Genomic DNA, 19177 nt, shown 5'->3' on the forward strand with positions numbered 1-19177 from the left:
AACTCAAAACATCTTGTAAATGTAATTAAAGATATTAAGTTTCACCCTATATTATTGTCTGGTAAGTTTTGATGGGACTTCTCTGTTCACAAGGGTTCCAGGTGAATGTGTCAATTAAATTACTTGATTCTCTGGTAACTAACACAGGGTTCACCAAATATATCCCACGACTAGCTGAGCACTGTCTAAATAACACATATTTCTTGTGTAAATGTGATTTCTACAAACAAAAGGCAGGAACAAACAGTGTGCTTTCCCTTGTCTCCTGCAATTGCGATTCTGTAAATGAAAGAAATTTGAAGCATTAGCTTCAAGCTATGTGGTTTACATATGCGGATAAAACGTTGGCGGTCTGGCCACATGGTAAAGATACACGTAGCGAATTTCGAAATCATCTCCACTTGGAAAACCCATCCATCCAGTTCATCATGGGAGTGGCGGTTGAGAAAACGCTCCCATTTCTGGAAATTCTGCTCGGACGCAGCCGAAACAATAAAATAAAAGAGCATTTACCAAAATAAATGCACCGACACCTATCTGATTGCAGAATCACACAATCACCCCCACGCAGAAATCCTCTCTCATCAAGACGCTCATACGAGATTAACAAGTGCTGCCATTTGACGGTTACAATGATACACGGATCAACAGGGCACTCAATGCCAAAACTAAATCAAATAACAAAAGTGTTGACATTGATCAAGCAAATAAAACTGATTCATTTTATACTTACGTGACTTTACCGAAATAACCAAAGAGTATGGATGCCTGCAGTCACGAAAGCTTAAAATCAAGATCTAATAAAGCTATTAGAATACTGCACATTGCGGGAGTAACTGATAAACTTGGCAGATATTTGAAGAGCAACAACATCCAAGTGAGATTTGATTCATTAAATACAAAAAAACTGCATATCTGGTACTAAAGATGCATTACCAAAGCTATCAACAGAAGGTGTATTAAAATGGTTTTAACCCTTCTGATAGCTACAACCTACTCGTTTCCTAATTTTTATAGTTTACTTTCCCACGGATTCAACCTGGGTAGGTCCTGAGATTAAACAGCGAACCTCTCTAACAAGCGACAAACGCACCACCGCTCGGCCAGGTGACTACCCTGTTCACTCTTACTCACATTGCACAACTGCCTTGTAACAAACATTCAAACATTTCTGGCCCATTGGACAGAACAAAAACTCCATTGAAGCATGATTGTAATTACACCACACCATTTTATTTCCAACGTGTACATATTTTTTTGCATATGATCATTACAGAGTAAATACACTTCCAAATAATTTCAAGATTTGTGAATTTCAGAATAAAATTATATCATCGGACAATACGTGTTATGCTGATGCGAAGGTTAAAATTGGAAGAAATCAGAAATTAATTAAACTTTAGTATCACCTCGTTATACCAAACCAATTACGGACCTGGAAGAAGGTGCACTTTATCAGCGTATTCACTCGAATAGGTTTAGTGACAATTAGAACTGGGAGCTTCAATAGTCATTACCACGTATGTGTAAATGTGTATTTGTGGAGGTCTCTTAGTCAACTGCCAAATTAAAACGTAACACACAGAGGTACCTTTGTCCAGTATTACATTCAAAATATTTGTTAGCACGCACGATCGAAATGCGTGGGGCTGTTTGAGGCTTAATTAAAACACTCGAGAATACGTTCATCTAGCGATGCCCGTTATAAACAGGGCATCATTAGCACAAAAGGCTGCATATAACGAGGCAATTATGTGCATATATTACTAAAAAATAACTCCAATAACAAGAATAATCAGTTTAATATGTTAATAATAATAGAAATGATATTCATGCCTTTAGACATTAACTTAGTCGTTTCTCAATACCATTCTAATTCTGAGATATAATTGCTAACGGTAACAACATGTATGCACTTGTGAACTTTTTTCGCACCGTACGTAGGCAACTGTGATAATCGGATGTGCGGGAGAGGGACAGCAAACTAAATACAAAGCATTTCTAAGGAAATGAGTTTTCAACCGAGATTATTTGAAAGGGCATAGTTCCAATGGCTTCCTAATATCAGCAGGAAGAGTGTTCTGGCTGGCCACAAACGGGCATCAGAAAGCGTGTGATGCGTTTATTGTCTATGTTCGATGGTTATCCAAAAACCACGATGAAGATGACCGGAGTTCACGTGCTCGTTTATGCTCCTTTATTGAGGTTTATTTGTGCCAAGCACTTTGTGTGTAATGATTGTGACCTCATAACGTATTCGTTCAGCATTAGACAGCTTAATCAAATTATGCAACAACAACAACAAAAAAACACAGAGCATCCTACGATTGTCAAAAATATGAGGTGAGGGAGTTTGCGTGCATTATCCTAATAATGAAAATATATATGGCAATTAATAATATCATCACCTAAAGCACGATGTGCATTTTAGTACGTGAAGAAAAATAGCAGACTTCACAAAGCACATTTCTTGAAAAAATAATTACGAGATTAAAAATGATCGACTCCCTTGGACCTTGCCAATTTAGACGTTAGTTGATGTTCAACTAGCTAATGGCCTATTTTCAAATAAATGGTATCAATTTTTTGATCTATTAACCTACGAAATCACTCTGGATAATGACACAACTATCATTTTAAATAGAGTAATTAATGATAAGAGCATCCCATAACGCTAATGATTCCTACATTTATTTTGTATCACTAAATAATAAGCCCCGTTTCACTTGCTTCGACAATGTTGTTAGCAGCACATTGCAAGGAATTCCATACGAAGGCGTAAGCTGCGTGTACACATCGGGAGAGTGGAACCTCATTTGCTTTTGAAAGGCAATGACAGCATTCCTCACGGGGAATGTGGTTTTCCTAATGAGCACTGCTCAGCATCAACACGATGTACACTGGTACTGGTAGGAAGGAAGTTGTGAACTGAGTGTACCAGCCTGCAATAGATTAATGCGTCCGTCCGTCCGTCCCCTTTCGATACTTTAACGAAGTGACATCTCGTGCTGTTGGGGTGTAAAATCAGCAATAGACAGCGCAGAGACTTGTCCTACCAGCCCACCCTGCAGGGACCTGTTTCATTCCACCACATGTAGGTGAGCATGATCCAACGGATGCTGCAGTTTTTCTATAATTGTCTCATGAGCCAGGTTTATCAAATACAGCGGATAATCAAATTAACAAGATAACTATACATTTTGATTGAACGCTTTCGTGACTGCAGGTATTCATATTCCTGGTTCTTTCGGTAAAGTCACGTTTAATATTTTTTTATTATTTTATTGTTTCCCTTCTACGTGACTTTACCGAAAGAACCAAGGATAAGGTAACTATGATTGTTCTATCTTGATTTGAAGTTTCCGTGACTGCAGGTATTCATATTCCTGATTCTTTCGGTAAAGTCACGTTTTATATTTTTTTATTATTTTATTGTTTCCCTTCTACGTGACTTTACCGAAAGAACCAAGGCTAAGATAACTATGATTATTCTATCTTGATTTGAAGTTTCTGTGACTGCAGGAATCCATACTCTCTGGTTCTTTCGGTAAAGTCACGTTTTATATATTTTTTTATTATTTTATTGTTTCCCTTCTACGTGACTTTACCGAAAAACCAAGGATAAGGTAACTATGATTATTCTATCTTGATTTGAAGTTTCCGTGACTGCAGGTATTCATATTCCTGATTCTTTCGGTAAAGTCACGTTTTATATATTTTTAATTATTTTATTGTTTCCCTTCTACGTGACTTTACCGAAAAACCAAGGATAAGGTAACTATGATTGTTCTATCTTGATTTGAAGTTTCCGTGACTGCAGGTATCCATACTCTCTGGTTCTTTCGGTAAAGTCACGTTTTATATTTTTATTATTTCATTGTTTCCCTTCTACGTGACTTTACCGAAAGAACCAAGAATAAGATAACTATGATTATTCTATCTTGATTTGAAGTTTCCGTGACTGCAGGAATCCATACTCTTTGGTTCTTTTGGTAAAGTCACCGTGGTGGAAATAAAATAAAATATATGACGCAGTTCTCCTGCTGTGTTTGTCTCACCTGATGACGACTGCTTGTGTTGTGATCGAAACGTCGTGATTAATTTCATTTTATTTCCACCTACGTGACTTTACTGAAATAACCAAAGAGTATAATTATTATCCATAAGTGCTATGAAGCTCCAGTGGTTGCATGCTTACAACTATAGCAATCCCCCCAAAATGAATGTTCTAATTTAAACACCTCTATATGAGAGTCCAAGAGGGTCATTGGTTGGATAGAGCAAGGTCATCATTAAAAAAAAATCCTCTCTGTCTTATATATCATGTTATTCACTTAAATTACGATCTGCATAGAAAGTAATGAAAGTTGGATTCATCCAGCTTACAAATACAAGTCAAAAACAGTGAAAAATACGTGTCCTGGGGAAGAAGATGCGCATGCATTTCTTCTCTAGGGAGAAAGAGGAGGTGTTAGACAAAATAAAATAGGAAGGTCTCAAGCCTGGCCTTAAAACAAGGAGAGGCAGTCGACAGCACGGATAGATGGGGGAAGGAAAGCCAACTGCTAAGTTTGACTGGGAACTTCAAGATAAAGCACTGGTCGCAGTACTGGAGAGCGAGTGGGAGGGGAGTAGAGTGAGATGAGACGGGAGAGGTAGGAGTCTTCGTAGAGGGACTATAGTGAGATGAGACGGGAGAGGCAGGAAAGTGCGTGGAAGGGGAGTGAGATGAGAGGGGACCAGGTAGGAGGAGAGGGTGTGGAAGGGAGTAAAAAGGGAGATAAGAAGGGAGTGGTAGGCAGGGAATGTTGGATCATGATGAGTCATCGAGTTGGGAGGCGATAGAGGAGCGATTTGCATGTGGGAATGTGACGACCGCACAAATAAAGGTGTAAGGGGCAGCGCTGGTAAGGAAATGGTGGATGCTAGAAATATCACGCACATGGAGATATGAGGGTCCTGCAGAGTTGAGATTCGTGGGAAGAGATCAACATCTCAGAATGATCGGAAGCTCCAATTATTCGCTAAATCTTTGAGAGTGTGATGGTCTGAGTTTAGCAAGTTCTCAAACTGGAGTCTTTGCCGACAGTGGACTTGTTGCCAATGAGGAATTCTATTTGGCAGAATTAATCTTTAATTACTTTGAACCAATCCAAGAGAAAACATCGAGTAGAATCAGGCGGGCAATAGTAGAATACTTTAATATCTTATTCAGGCATTGGCACTGAATAAGATAGAGAACCAAGCAGTCGAGGCAACGATGCCCTTCGTAGTAAACAACACGATCCCACCTGTGATTAGCATTGTTGGCTACATACGGTTCGAAAGAAGTTCAACATGCATACATAAATATTTGATTTGTGCAGAAAAAAATACGTTGGCTTAGTCGGTGTTAGATCCAAGCATCTTCATCCTTTTCAGTTCAGTTGTATTATGAGGAATCGCGTGCATGCTGTTTGTGTCACGGTTGTAATAAATATTGAACACGTGATATCTTTGTTCAGGATGTATAATTGGAATTAAATTCTTCAACTGAGATGAATGTATCTGTTCCAAAAAAACGATTGCAGCAATGTAGCCTGAAACACAATAACATTTACAACACGTCAAAACAGAAGAGGCGTGATTTTAAAATGATGCTACGTACATTTTATATGTTGGCATTATAAGAAAAAGCCATGTATGTCAATGTATTGTACAGATATTTCAATGTAATGGAAAATGGCCTTAGTACAGCATCAATTCACAATGACATTTTAATCTTGAGTAATGCATCATGTTAGTCAGGAACGTAGTTACATCAGAGAAACATTTTATATACTTTGGTGCTTGGAAATATGTATGTCGTAATGATTGTCACATAGCGCCAATAAGTGTAAACGCAGAACACAATGGACGGTGGGGTCCACTTGTAATAGGGAAAGCGGGTGATGAAAATTAGAGAGACCTCCAACGAGCAAGGTGTCAATCACCATTCGTGCGGCCGGCTTCCTATAAGATAACAAAAGGGGTTCCACAGGGTTCCATCCTCGGCCCCCTCTTGTTCTCTCTTTATGTCAATGACTTGGGCACTGACCTGGATCATTCCAGGGTAAATCTTTTTTGCAGATGACACGATACTGATTACTGCTGGCCGCTCTCCGGATGACGTGATTGCTAAGCTCCAGGGTGATTTCAACAAACTACAACATCAGCTAGTTGCTCTTAAACTAGTCCTGAATACCTCCAAAACCAAGGTGCTATGCTTCTCACCGGGACTAAAGCAGGAAGTTATTTTTTCCCAAATTACATTCCTTAAATAATGATCAAATAGAGCAAGTCAAGATCTATAAGTATCTTGGGGTCATCCTGGATTCAAAACTGAATTTTGAAGATCACATTGATTATATTGGTAAAAATAAAAAAAATAAAAATAGATTTTCTGTATCGACACAAGCACTGCTTCCCCCCTATGTTCCGTTTGGAATTGATAAAAGCTACCATACTGCCTCTACTTGATTACTGTGATATCGTGTATAAATCAGCCCCAAGTACTGTACTGAAGAAGCTTGATTCCATCTATCACTCGGCCTTAAGATTTGCATTGAACTGCCCATATAGGACTCACCCACTGTGATCTCTACATTGGGTCAAACTTAACATCTCTTAATGTTCGACGGCTTGTGCACCAGATCTTATTGATTCACGATGTACTTACAAAAAAATCCGCTGACTACCTGCTGCTGGATCTCCTCTCTGTTTCAAAGAACAAATTTGACCTCAGGTCTTCGCTCATCTACCAGCTTCATATTCCCTATTGCCGTACAAAAACCGGAGGAAGGGCCTTTGCTATTGATGCCCCCAGGGTCTGGAATGCTATTGCCAATAAACTGCAACTTGAATCACTACCTATGAGATCTTCACTCAAAACTGCTCTAGAGGAGTTGTACACCCCTAGCTGCCACTGCTATTCAATGGCCTAAAATAAAATAAAATGGTTTGCTCCGGATGGCCGCTGCAAAGTATTATCTGTATTTTGATTTAGTGTGCTGATCTAAAAAGGTGCATTGAAAAATGTGATACTCTGACTGATGCTCCTGTTGTTTGTGGAGTGACTCATGCAGCCAGCTGTGGCTCTACGGTTTGGTGTTACATGTTGTTTATGTCGTTTATTGTTAAACATTCGGTCACAGTTCCTATGATCACTGTTACATTTATGGCTTTATTTTGGTGATTTCTGGTTTGGCCATGTTTTTGTTTATTGTAGTACGGAGTTAGACTGATGGCCTTAATCCAAGTTGTCTTGTGGTTGTTGTTGTTGTTTGACTTGCATCCCACTGGGATTTTTGCACACAGCGTTGGTGTACGGTGCTATTTCAGGAATATTTTGATGTTTTTTCCTGGATTTTCTGTTTGCACAGTCACAAAGTCACTTTTAGATGTTTTCTTGTTCATGTTTTTAGTTTTTTTTTTGTTGTGGTTGCACCCGATTCAAGAGCCGAATGGCTCACAGGGCTCTACCAACATAAATGAAACTAAATGAAATGGAACTAAACTATAAATTACGGACTTTAAGAACTTGTTACAGAGACACATTTCACAACATTAAAGAACGGTCACTTCTGAAGGACAACCGCATTTTGTAACAATTGATTAACCGAGGTATCATCGCCTTTTTTGCGTAACTCAATAAACAATCATGCGTTCATACTCTTTGGGTCATTCGGTAAAGTCACGTAGTTAGAAAAAATAATTTAAAAAAATAACGCAAAATATATCACTACATTTGGATCGCAACGCAAGCAATCGTCATCAGGTGAAAAATACGTTAGGAGAACTGCTGAGGCAGGATAAATATAGCGAGAGCTGCTGTTGAAGCAAGAGGTTATATAGGTTTGAGATGGGTGCAACCCGAGGCTAAGTGGGCGGGGCTAGCCACGGAATTTGCATGTGAATGTAAGATCAGAGAGCTGATATACCCAACGACTAAGGTGCTGAAGAGGCGGCAATTGTATTGCAAGAAATTTCAGCATGTCAATCTGTTAACGTAAGATGAGCATGTCAGTGTAAGATAACCGGGTGCCACCGGAGCTGTGAGGGTGGCCATTGTATTGTGCGAGATTAGCATGTCAATGTGAGACAGCTCCTGCAGCAGCGGCTGTGTTTAGACGAGACTCTCTTGGAATCACACTTGACATTGGCGGAAAAAAAATGTCGACATTTGATTGGGACCATGTAGATAACATGACAGCCTCTTCAGCCAACTCGATGTCAGCTAAATGTAAAGAGAACCTTATTTCCAAGTTCAACCTCCTGTCTAAGAAGACGCCAGGTCCACACATTAGAAAAAGTTAGACGTTGGACAAGATTGTCACAACGCTGTGGGTGATCACGATATAGTCTTCGCCGATACCAAGGTTCTATGCAAACCCACGGGTTTCTATCAGAGATTTGTTCACGAGGCAATTCAGATTTACAAACACGGACACAATTTCAACCGAGAAGATGGCTTCAAACTAAGCAACCATTGTTTAGACAAGACTCTCTTGGAATCACACTTAACATTGACGGAAAAAAAATGTCGACATTTGATTGGGACCATGTAGATAACATGACAGCCTCTTCAGCCAACTCGATGTCAGCTAAATGTAAAGAGAACCTTATTTCCAAGTTCAACCTCCTGTCGAAGAAGACGCTAGGTCCACACATTAGAAAAAGTTAGACGTTGGACAAGATTGTCACAACGCTGTGGGTGATCACGATATAGTCTTCTCCGATACCAAGGTTCTATGCAAACCCACGAGTTTCTATCAGAGATTTGTTCACGAGGCAATTCAGATTTACAAACACGGACACAATTTCAACCGAGAAGATGGCTTCAAACTAAGCAACCATTGTTTAGACAAGACTTTCTTGGAATCACACTTAACATTGACGGAAAAAAAATGTCTACATTTGATTGGGACCATGTAGATAACATGACAGCCTCTTCAGCCAACTCGATGTCAGCTAAATGTAAAGAGAACCTTATTTCCAAGTTCAACCTCCTGTCTAAGAAGACGTCAGGTCCACACATTAGAAAAAGTTAGACGTTGGACAAGATTGTCACAACGCTGTGGGTGATCACGATATAGTCTTCTCCGATACCAAGGTTCTATGCAAACCCACGGGTTTCTATCAGAGATTTGTTCACGAGGCAATCCAGATCTACAAACACAGACACAATTTCAACCGAGAAGATGGCTTCATATTAAGCAACCATTGGAAAGATGTTCTAAATCGAACCAAACGTTAAAGGAATTTTTAATGGTACAGTATATTCATTCAATTAGTGGCATCCCAAACTCTCACGGTGGTGCTAATGCATCTTTGATGCTATTTGCGAGCTTACACAGCTTTACATTTTATGATAATTCCTTTGTCAAGGCGTTTTTTCTGTTTACCCACTCACAGCTTAAAGGAGGCGACCTGCGCTTGACTTTCTTCACTCCAACGCTGTCCTCTGGACAGGTTGGTCCCTTCACCTGATGAAGGCCACTTGTGTTGTGGCCGAAATGTCGTGATTTTTGTTTATTTTTTACCTACGTGACTTTACTGAATAGAACCAAAGAGTATGGATCCTTGCAGTCACGAAAGCTTCAAATCTAGATTTGATAACCTCTATGGGGAGGGCTTTCACCTATCTGTTAGAGCTTTCAACAGACAACGGGACAAGAAGTTACAGCTTATCGAGAAGCTGACCTTCCTCAAAAGATGCCACGATCACAAGGTAATACCCATCGCTTTCACATTCACATCTGCTGCTGTATCCTCACCGAATTCTAAACAGATTTTGTTTAAGGCCAGCCTATCTTTAATCTCAGAGAGGATAAGACTACTCCGTTTTGAACTCGATACTTTAGACAGGACTCTCCTACAAGCTCATTTAACGTTAGCACAAAAAATGTCACCTTCTGATTAGAACCACGTAGACAACATGACTGCTTCTTCTGCCGATTCACTTTCAGTCAAATGTAAAGCTAACCTGATTTCTAAATTCAACCACCTATCGAATAAGAACCCAGTCCCACATATAACAAAACTAGACGTTAACAAAATCGTCATTAATCAGAGTAACACCCCGATTTCGGACAATCTGAAAACAGTACTGGCTAGAGGGCTAAATTTTGCTGTCACCCCGAAACATATTTCTGTAGATGATATCATTTCTCAGGTCGATGTAGCCCTCAAAGGCATAGGACACATCCAAGCAGACGTTGCGACAGCTGAAATAGCCACTATTCTTAAGAATGCTAAGAAATCCATTAGCAACATCAGCAAAAATGAACGCTCTGAACTCGCGAATTTAAAAAACAGAAGTGATATAGTCATCCTCTCAGCCGACAAAGGCAACGCTACTGTAATTATGGATAAAGATTCGTACAACAACAAAATCCAGAACCTACTCAACGATGGAAGTTACTCAAAGATTAAAAATGACCCTACCAATAGCCTAGCGATAAAAACCAACAAGATCATCACAAGTTCGACCTCCCTAATCGAACCAACTAAACGTCCCTCCCTAAAACCTTCTGCTGCAAGACCCCCTAGATTCTATGGTCTTCCAAAGATTCAAAAAGAAGGCACTCCACTTCGACCCATCGTATCCACAATCAACTCCCCTACCTATAGACTAGCCCGTTTTCTGTCAGATACCTTGCTGCCTTTCACTGGCAAGACCGCCTCAGCAGTACTTAACTCAGCCCAATTGGTCTCTATGGTCAAAGACGTTGTACTGTCCCCTGACGATATCCTTGTCAGCTTCGATGTGGTCTCTTTGTTCACCAAGGTCCCAGCACTTGATACCATTGAATAATTGAAAATTTGTTACATGGACTAGACCCCGATACACCTGCGCTGGTCAGACACTGCCTCACCAATACCTACTTTACTTGGAATGGCACCTTCTACAAACAAAATGAGGGTACCCCCATGGGATCCCCCTTATCACCAGTGATAGCCAATGTTTTCATGGAGAAATTTGAATCAGACGCCATCCAGACTTCCACCCTCAGACCTTCCCTGTGGAAGAGACACTTTCGTCATTTGGCCACATGGCCTCCCAGCTTTGAACCTTTTCCTAGACCACATTAATTCCAGACACCCCGCCATCAAATTCACCATGGAAGTGGAGAAAGATGGCAAACTGCCATTCTTGGATGTTCTGTTTGAGAGGAGACCTGATGGCTCATTGGGACATTCTGTCTACAGGAAACCCACCCATACAGATTCCTACTTGAAACCTGATTCCCACCACCACCCGACGCAAAATAATTCTCTCATCAAAACGTTATACCACAGGGCTCATTGCATTTCGGACCAACACCACTTGACCAGTGAATTAAAACATGTACATCTGACCCTCAAAAGGAATGGATACTCTGACCGTACCATCCGCCAAGCTGTTCTCCCTCCATACAGAAACAACCACTTGATACTCCGATCAAAACCATCACACTACGTTACTAAAAAGATCTCCAAAATTCTAAACAAACACAAAATCCTGGTCCGGTTCAATACAGTACACAAAATCCATGACCTGATCCCTTCCGTGAAGGATGTCATTCCTGACTTACAGTACCCCGGAGTTTACAAATTGATCTGCACCTGTGGTGACTGCTATATCGGGGAGACGAAACGACATGTCTCTGACGGAATTCGCGAGCACAAATCAGATTTGAAACACGGCCGAACGAATTCTTCTGCCGTGGCTGATCACTGTTACAATGCTGTGGGTGATCACGATATAGTCTTCTCCGATACCAAGGTTCTCTGCAAACCCACGGGTTTCTATCAGAGATTTGTTCACGAGGCAATTCAGATATACAAACACGGACACAATTTCAACCGAGAAGATGGCTTCAAACTAAGCAACCATTGGAAAGATGTTCTAAATCGAACCAAACGTTAAAAGGAATTTTTAATGGTACAGTATGTTCATTCAATTAGTGGCATCCCAAACTCTCACGGTGGTGCTAATGCATCTTTGATTCTATTCGCGAGCTTACACAGCTTCACATTTTATGATAATTCCTTTGTCAAGGCGTTTTTTTTTCTGTTTACCCACTCACAGCTTAAAGGATGCGACCTGCGCTTGCTGTCTTCACTCCAACGCTGTCCTCTGGACAGGTTGGTCCCTTCACCTGATGAAGGCCACTTGTGTTGTGGCCGAAACGTCGTGATTTTTGTTTATTTTTTTACCTACGTGACTTTACCGAATAGGACCAAAGAGTAAAAATATTGATTCTACATTTTTTCTTAACTTATATACAGAGACAAATTGTATGCATATACATGAATACGTAACATTATGAGTGTGCTAATTCAATATCCATTCATAACCAGGTGAGAGTCCACCTTATCGATTTTTTGATATGTTACAACATCCGTCAAAATCAACACACAACCAAATCACTCAAACAACATACATCACATTGCACGAATTATACAATTATTTTGATCGATGATAAATTTTGAATACCTATCATTCTATGAGCCTAAAATAACTTGCACTGAGATAAACCTTAACAAACACGTGCATATTGATGGTGTAAACTGTATTGTGTTTTCTGATATTTTAACCACGAGTAAATAATGAGATTTCTTACCAAATCTCTTCTCAGCTCTTTTAATTTCATCCTCAAGACGGCTTGATGGGTAGACAAACACCAGTGTTTTGCCACTTTCTTCATCTATTTTGAATTTGCATTCTTTCTGCAAAATTGTTTTGAATTCTTCGTGAAAAGATCCATTGCCTTGGATCTTTACTGAGAAGTCTTAATAAGAGAAAATAACTTTAATTACTGCCTTTGTACTATATAAAAAGAAGCAAAATCATACAATGCCATAACACACACCAGCTCTCAAAATACATGCATAATTATATTAAACAGCCAATTAAATCCAAATTCGCTGATAAAAGTGTGCGTATTTCCATTAGCGATAAATGCAATCTCGATCGAAAACCATCACCCACCTCCGATGAGCACGGTTGGCTACGTACAGTGCGAAATAATTTCAACATTCATACATCACTATCGCTGAAGATCAAATTACCCAAAAATATGACGATATCATTTGATAATCAATACATTTTACACGTACAAACGAAGTAAAAGTGATGCTGGTGAGTAAGCGAGCGAGAGGATCTGCAACGTTATTTTAAACAGAAAATCCAAAGGTCCCCTGAGTTGCTACTCCAAATTCAGGTGAGCAGCAGAGGCTCGTTTGAAGTCCTTGTCAACCTCAGAGAAGGAGAGTCGGAGCCAGCGGCAGATAAACTCTTGCAAAGCCCCAAAGTAGCTTTAGTTGAGGCAGCTTCAGGCATTCTGAGCCATAAAGTAAGGAAGATGGCTCAGTAAATTCGGACTCTAAGCAAATAAGCCAGAGGTAGGGCTATAGAAGTTAAGCAGACTCTTCTTGGCAAGGACAATAGCGATGGGAAGGAAAGCATGCAGGCTAAGTTGAAGAAGCACAGAGGGGGAAAAGCCAAGGAACTGGTACAGTACAGGACTACTTAAATATGGAACCTTCAAAATCTGTTAGAATAAAATAATTAAATAAAACATCAGGAAGAAGAATTACGCTTTTATCCAATTGAAGTGTGTAAAGCAAATTAAATTAGGAAAGTCAGCAGGAAAGAGGTATTACTGCTGATATGCCAAAGGAAGGAGTTCATAGCATGTTCGAGGAGTTGCACAAGGTAATCAATCCACTCATAATCGACGATAGCTGATATATGAACGGGACTTTAAAAGGAGCTCGGCAATTCTAGGGGGAACGGGGGGAGTATCTTGAGAATTACAGGTAAGGTATTTGCCAGAATATTGCTGAATATGATGAAGAATCAAGTAGGAAACCAGTGTGGAACTAGATCAGGGAGGGGCTATGGTGAAGAACTATTTAAGCTAAGGCAGCTTACAGAGAAGAGCTTGGAGAATGGGGAGGATATTTGGTTTGCTTTGTCGAACGTGGTTGTTTTAAACATGTGAATAGGTGAAACAACGGGATTATTTGATGTTGGGGCAAGTGATTGTCAGGAGTATATTTTTTATAAAGAATTAAAGTATTCGTGACTGCATAAATTACTCATTGTTTTTTTCGGTATATTATTTAATATAATTTTATGGTATTTCTACATACGTGACTTTACCGAAAAAACCACTGAGTATATTTGATCTCCCACGTTGTTTAATGCTGAGCTTGTTTTAGTAGTTGGTGGTCAATCATCACATGGTTCTCATGAACAATCTTTCATTAATTAAGTTAACTTCACTGCATTACCCTTTTTGAATAGATGAATGATTGGGATATTCAGTTACTGCATGCACATTTTCAGAAAAAGTAATACATTAATGTTGTTCTAGAAGTCGGTCGTGCATATTTAATGATTTCCACATTAATATCACATTCTCTAAGAGATTGCCTGTTTTCACACTATGAATTGCAGAGTTTAATTATTTTAATGTTACATCCAGAACTACCTCTTTATCTGCCAGTTGGTCTATTTTCTTAACTATATATATTCACCATATTCCCCTATTCGTTTAACATTGTGTCTCTCATTATATATGGTTTTATCTTTCTCCCTGAGGGTAAACAATTTGTCGATTGCCAATCATCAACTCCGTTTTGCAGCTTTAATTGCTTTTTATGGCATCTTTAATAATTAATCGGTGTACAGGAGACCCTTGAATATCGCTGGGGTTAAGTTCTTGGAAAAAATCGCGAAAGACAAACCGCGATATTCAATACTCAATCTTTACCTAAACAATGAGGGTTGATACACGGCAACAAAAAATAGACACATCATAATTTAATTAAGTACTGTACTGTATGCCAAATCAACAAAAAAACTAAATTTTTGAAGTTAATATGTAAAAATAAGAATAGGTTTAAGCCTTTCTGGCAATAAACAGGAGGTGTTTAGACCTATTTTTATTTTGTCATACTTTGATACTGGAAAAAAAGGTCCCATTTTGTAGCTGCTCACTCCGAGCTATACATGGTCTGAGTGTGGCAATGTCCTTGTACTGTTCGCCTTTTAAAGTTCTCTGGTCTAGGACTGTTTGAGGCTAAATTATCAGAGCATGTGTGTTTGCATGTTCAACCACGAGTTGCGTGTGTGGTTAATGCTGACTTGATTCCTTGCAAAATATTTGTATTTGGTGTTTGAACATATTAACGCCTGCTGTATTGCCAAAAAGGGGTAAAACCTATTCTTATTTTCTCATACGTAAACACCCAATACAAAAAAAACATTCCTAGACCATAAATAGTAGTCTAAATCATTAATAAATACTGCACTTACCGATAATGATTATCCAAAGTGTGCTTGTCCGCGAGTGGGGAGAGGTAGCGCTACGGTTTACACCCTGGGCTACGAACCCCGGTGACCCGAGTTCGATTCCCTCTCTAAACCGGTCCTGGGACTCGTCCCCGTGGTTGACTCAACCTCAAATGAGTACCTGGTGCGGTGTGTAGTCAACATCGCTACTGGGGGAGAGAAAAGCGGCCGGGCGTGCTACTGGCCAACCACCCCCTCGTGTGCCATGCCGGCCTTCATAGATGCTCGCATCTGTTAAGGCTATATGAGTGGGGCGGGCGGGCGGCGGGGGGGTTGTGTTTGTCCGTGAGATACTTGCAAAGGTTGAGGTGCCACCACCTGCCTAGCGCCCCGCACTGCTCCGCTCTGAGCCACGGTATCAGCCAATGGTATGTTACTTCCGGGTAAAATATCTCCCGCAAAAAGCTTAAACTGACCCCCACGATCGCTACATTGGCATACAAAAAAGTTTCCCTGCGAGAGGTCTAACGCGTGAACGATAAACCTGCGATATATTCAAGGGTCTCCTGTATTCACCGCAAAAGCGTACGCATTTGATGTATGTGTAAACATATAGCAAAACCACACGGGGATTCAATGAAAAACGTACCAAAATACATGTTAGAATACATGGTGAAACTGTCATGAGGGTTTTTCACTGTGAGATTATAATACATTTCACATGCATGAATATGAATGGTGTAAAAATTAACCACGTAAAATGTTCTGATAAAATAGTCATGACGACATCCAGTGGGATAATGATAATAATGTTACAAATAAGAATGCACAGTTTGGATCTGGCTAAACGTGAACAAAATACATATTCAAGAAGTTCGCTAACAGACATATGTCGGAGGGACACAACTAAAAAACAGGAGAATATTTGTACCTTGGGAACCTGTTGAAGGAGATGATGTTAATAAATCAACATAAAAAAACTGAAATGTGTGCCCCTAGCCATCACTTACATGGGTAGTTGTCATTTCCAAATCCTGAGAATATACAAACATGAACACATTAACTTTGTAAGATATGTCATTACTTTCATGCTCAATAAACTAAACGCAACTATACCGTTTAAAGAATATAAATCAGCTGTAAATCCACTATGTTAAATACTGGGGAATGCTTTGGCCATTGTCAGTAGTTTTTATGAGGTTTCCCGGTTGATGGCCATGCCATGTGACCTCTCAAGACCTTGCCCTAGGGTCACACGTGGAAAATCTCCTCCGTGTATGAGGCTTTAAGGCAACTCGCGTTGGACCATTAACCTGTCAAGAGTGGGGCCTCAGGGGCAGACCCCGAATATAATTCAATTAACATTTATAACGCATCTAATGTAGCTTCATTTCAAAATGCTACACGTAGGAATTGGGACATTGGCATCTTGGGGAATGAAGGATTTAGATGTAAACGCAAACATGGACAGAGGACATGAGGTCGGAATTAGAGGCAGGGCAGATGAGGTGCCAGAATGACCGTACATACATTTTCAAGGAAATCAATTAACATGGACTTCAATGGACTTCTCTTTCAGTGTGCTACTTTAATACTTTCATTATTTGATACACTTTTCCAAGGAGTCAATTATTACAATGACTCGAAACTATTCAAAGTTACCAGGATAAAATCACGAATAAATGTAAATGACCCATCTAATAATGCGTTTGCAAGTTGGTGATGTCAGTAGCAACTTAACGTGCACAGCCAGATGAAGCAGCCTCACTCGATTTCCGAGTTAATTCCCTGACAAAACTCAAAACAGTTTGAGTGAAACGTTATACATCGATGACGAATTCGGTCATAAACAGACTGAAGACACCGGAATTTGATACGGACATTTCTACGTTTAAATAAATACATTTGTAAACGTGGTTTTTGCGAGTTGAGATGATTTAGAAATTCGTTAAGTGTATCTTTGCCGTGTGGCCAGACCACCACTATATATCTATCATATATCTAAACTAAGCAGAGGGTTTTATTTTGCTTGAAGCTTGAAGCACACTATAATAATTTCTAAATTATCTCAACTCGCAAAACACATCCATCCATACTCTTTGGTTCTTTCGGTAAAGTCACGAAGATGGAAAAAAAATATAAAATAAAAATAAACCACGACGTTTCGATCGCAGCACACGCAATCGTCATCAGGTGAGACAGACACAGCAGCAAAACTGCTTAAAACAGGCGAGAGAGCTGCCTTGACAAGAGGTCATATAGGTCTGAGCTGGGTAAGTGGGCGGGGATGGAGGTGGAAGAGAGAGGGGGCGGGGCAGAAAGTGGAGATAGGCAGGGGCGCTGCGTGAGGGCCAGGGGGAGACAGGGGAGGGCAGAGATAAGAGAGGGGAGGCAAGGGGAGAGAGAGAGAGAGGGGGGTGGGGCATAGAAAATCGGTGGCAGGGGTAGAGAGAGGCTTTGTTAAAGTGAGACATTAGCATGTTGACATAAGATCACAGAGCCACCGCCAAGTCGAGGTCGGCACGCGGAGGTGGCTACGTTGGTGGGAAAACATTTTAAAGTGTTAATGTAAAACGAAGAGCTACTCCCGCTTCCATCCAGTTCACCGTGGAAGTGGAAATTCACAGAACTCTACCATTTCTGGATACTCTGCTCCGACAAGGTCGCAATGATTAAATGACACACAGCATTTACCGAAATAAAAGGCACACTGACGCCTATGTAAATGTAGAGCCACACCATCACTCCGCACAAAAAAATCCGCTCTCATCAATACGCTCGTACATCGTGCTAAGAAAGTGTCAGATGGTGATAGTCTGAGACGTGAAATTAAACATTTTAAAGAAGCACTGCAATTCAATGGTTACAATGATGCACAAATACACAAGGAATGCCAAAAAACAAATCAAATAATACGAGCATTGAACCTGCCCAAGTAATTAAAACTTCTCAATACCGTACATTGCGGGAGTAACTGATAAACTAGCCAGATGTTTGTAAAAACAAAACATCCAATTCAGATTTGGCATGGTACATAAAATACTGAAATTATTATCTCGTACAAAATATGTATCACCAAAGCTATCAACAGAAGGTGTGTACATAATAACGGTTTTTGGGTTAGATCGCGTTTATTTATAAATGTGTCGTAACCCTCCACCACCCGACACGGCCAATCAGCAAAAAAAGTGTCACGTTGACAAAAGACAAATAATTCACTACTTTAGCCCACCGGTGTGTTGAAGAGTGAATCCACATTTACAGTTTGAGTTGTACGACGTTTCGCTGGTAAATACATCCAGCATCATCGGGCAATTCGCCAGAATGGTAAAGCCCTCGCTTGCTCCCGGTTTTATATAGAGCAGCAGGGTGACGTCATCACTTAACTCATTATGAATAACTTAACTTATTATGAATAATATTGGTCGCGAAAGCCTACGTGTTAAACTGAGAAGGTGTGTACCGGATTCATTGCACTTGTGGCAAATTCTATGTTAGACAAACAGGAGAAATGATCAGCACTAGACTAAAATAACACCAAATAAATAGCAAATACTCCAAATACAACTGTCAGCAGTGGCAGAACACGTGTGCCAACAAGGACTCTCAATTGATTTTGATAATGTTGAAGTTAGTGAAAAGCTAGTTACTACTGGCCAAGACTAATTAAAGTATCTACCGAATTTTAGAGAAGTTAAAATATTTTTAACCCTTCGGATAGCTACAGACTTGGTGCTGCTTGGAAGCGAATCATCAAATAATACGTTGTTTAAATGTATGCCTATACAGGTCACCATGCTTCAATAGGGATGACCGTTGGTATGGCTATTTTAGCACACACAATCGACGGAAAGTACAAGAACAATTATTTGC

The 19177-nt window shown here is 40.0% G+C and overlaps 1 long non-coding RNA gene across 1 annotated transcript; it reads right to left on the reverse strand.

Moving 5' to 3' along the window:
- Positions 1–1217: 1217 nt before the first annotated feature.
- Positions 1218–13128, reverse strand: LOC142907343 (uncharacterized). The gene is made up of 2 exons (XR_012930952.1): positions 12627–13128; positions 1218–5579 (listed from the first exon to the last, which is right to left on the reverse strand). It is a non-coding gene; the product is annotated as an uncharacterized LOC142907343 (long non-coding RNA).
- Positions 13129–19177: the final 6049 nt, after the last annotated feature.

This window comes from Petromyzon marinus, chromosome 78, assembly GCF_048934315.1.
Source record: "Petromyzon marinus isolate PM22_M1 ecotype Great Lakes invasive population chromosome 78, UKy_Petmar_22M1.pri1.0, whole genome shotgun sequence".
NCBI lineage: Eukaryota > Metazoa > Chordata > Hyperoartia > Petromyzontiformes > Petromyzontidae > Petromyzon > Petromyzon marinus.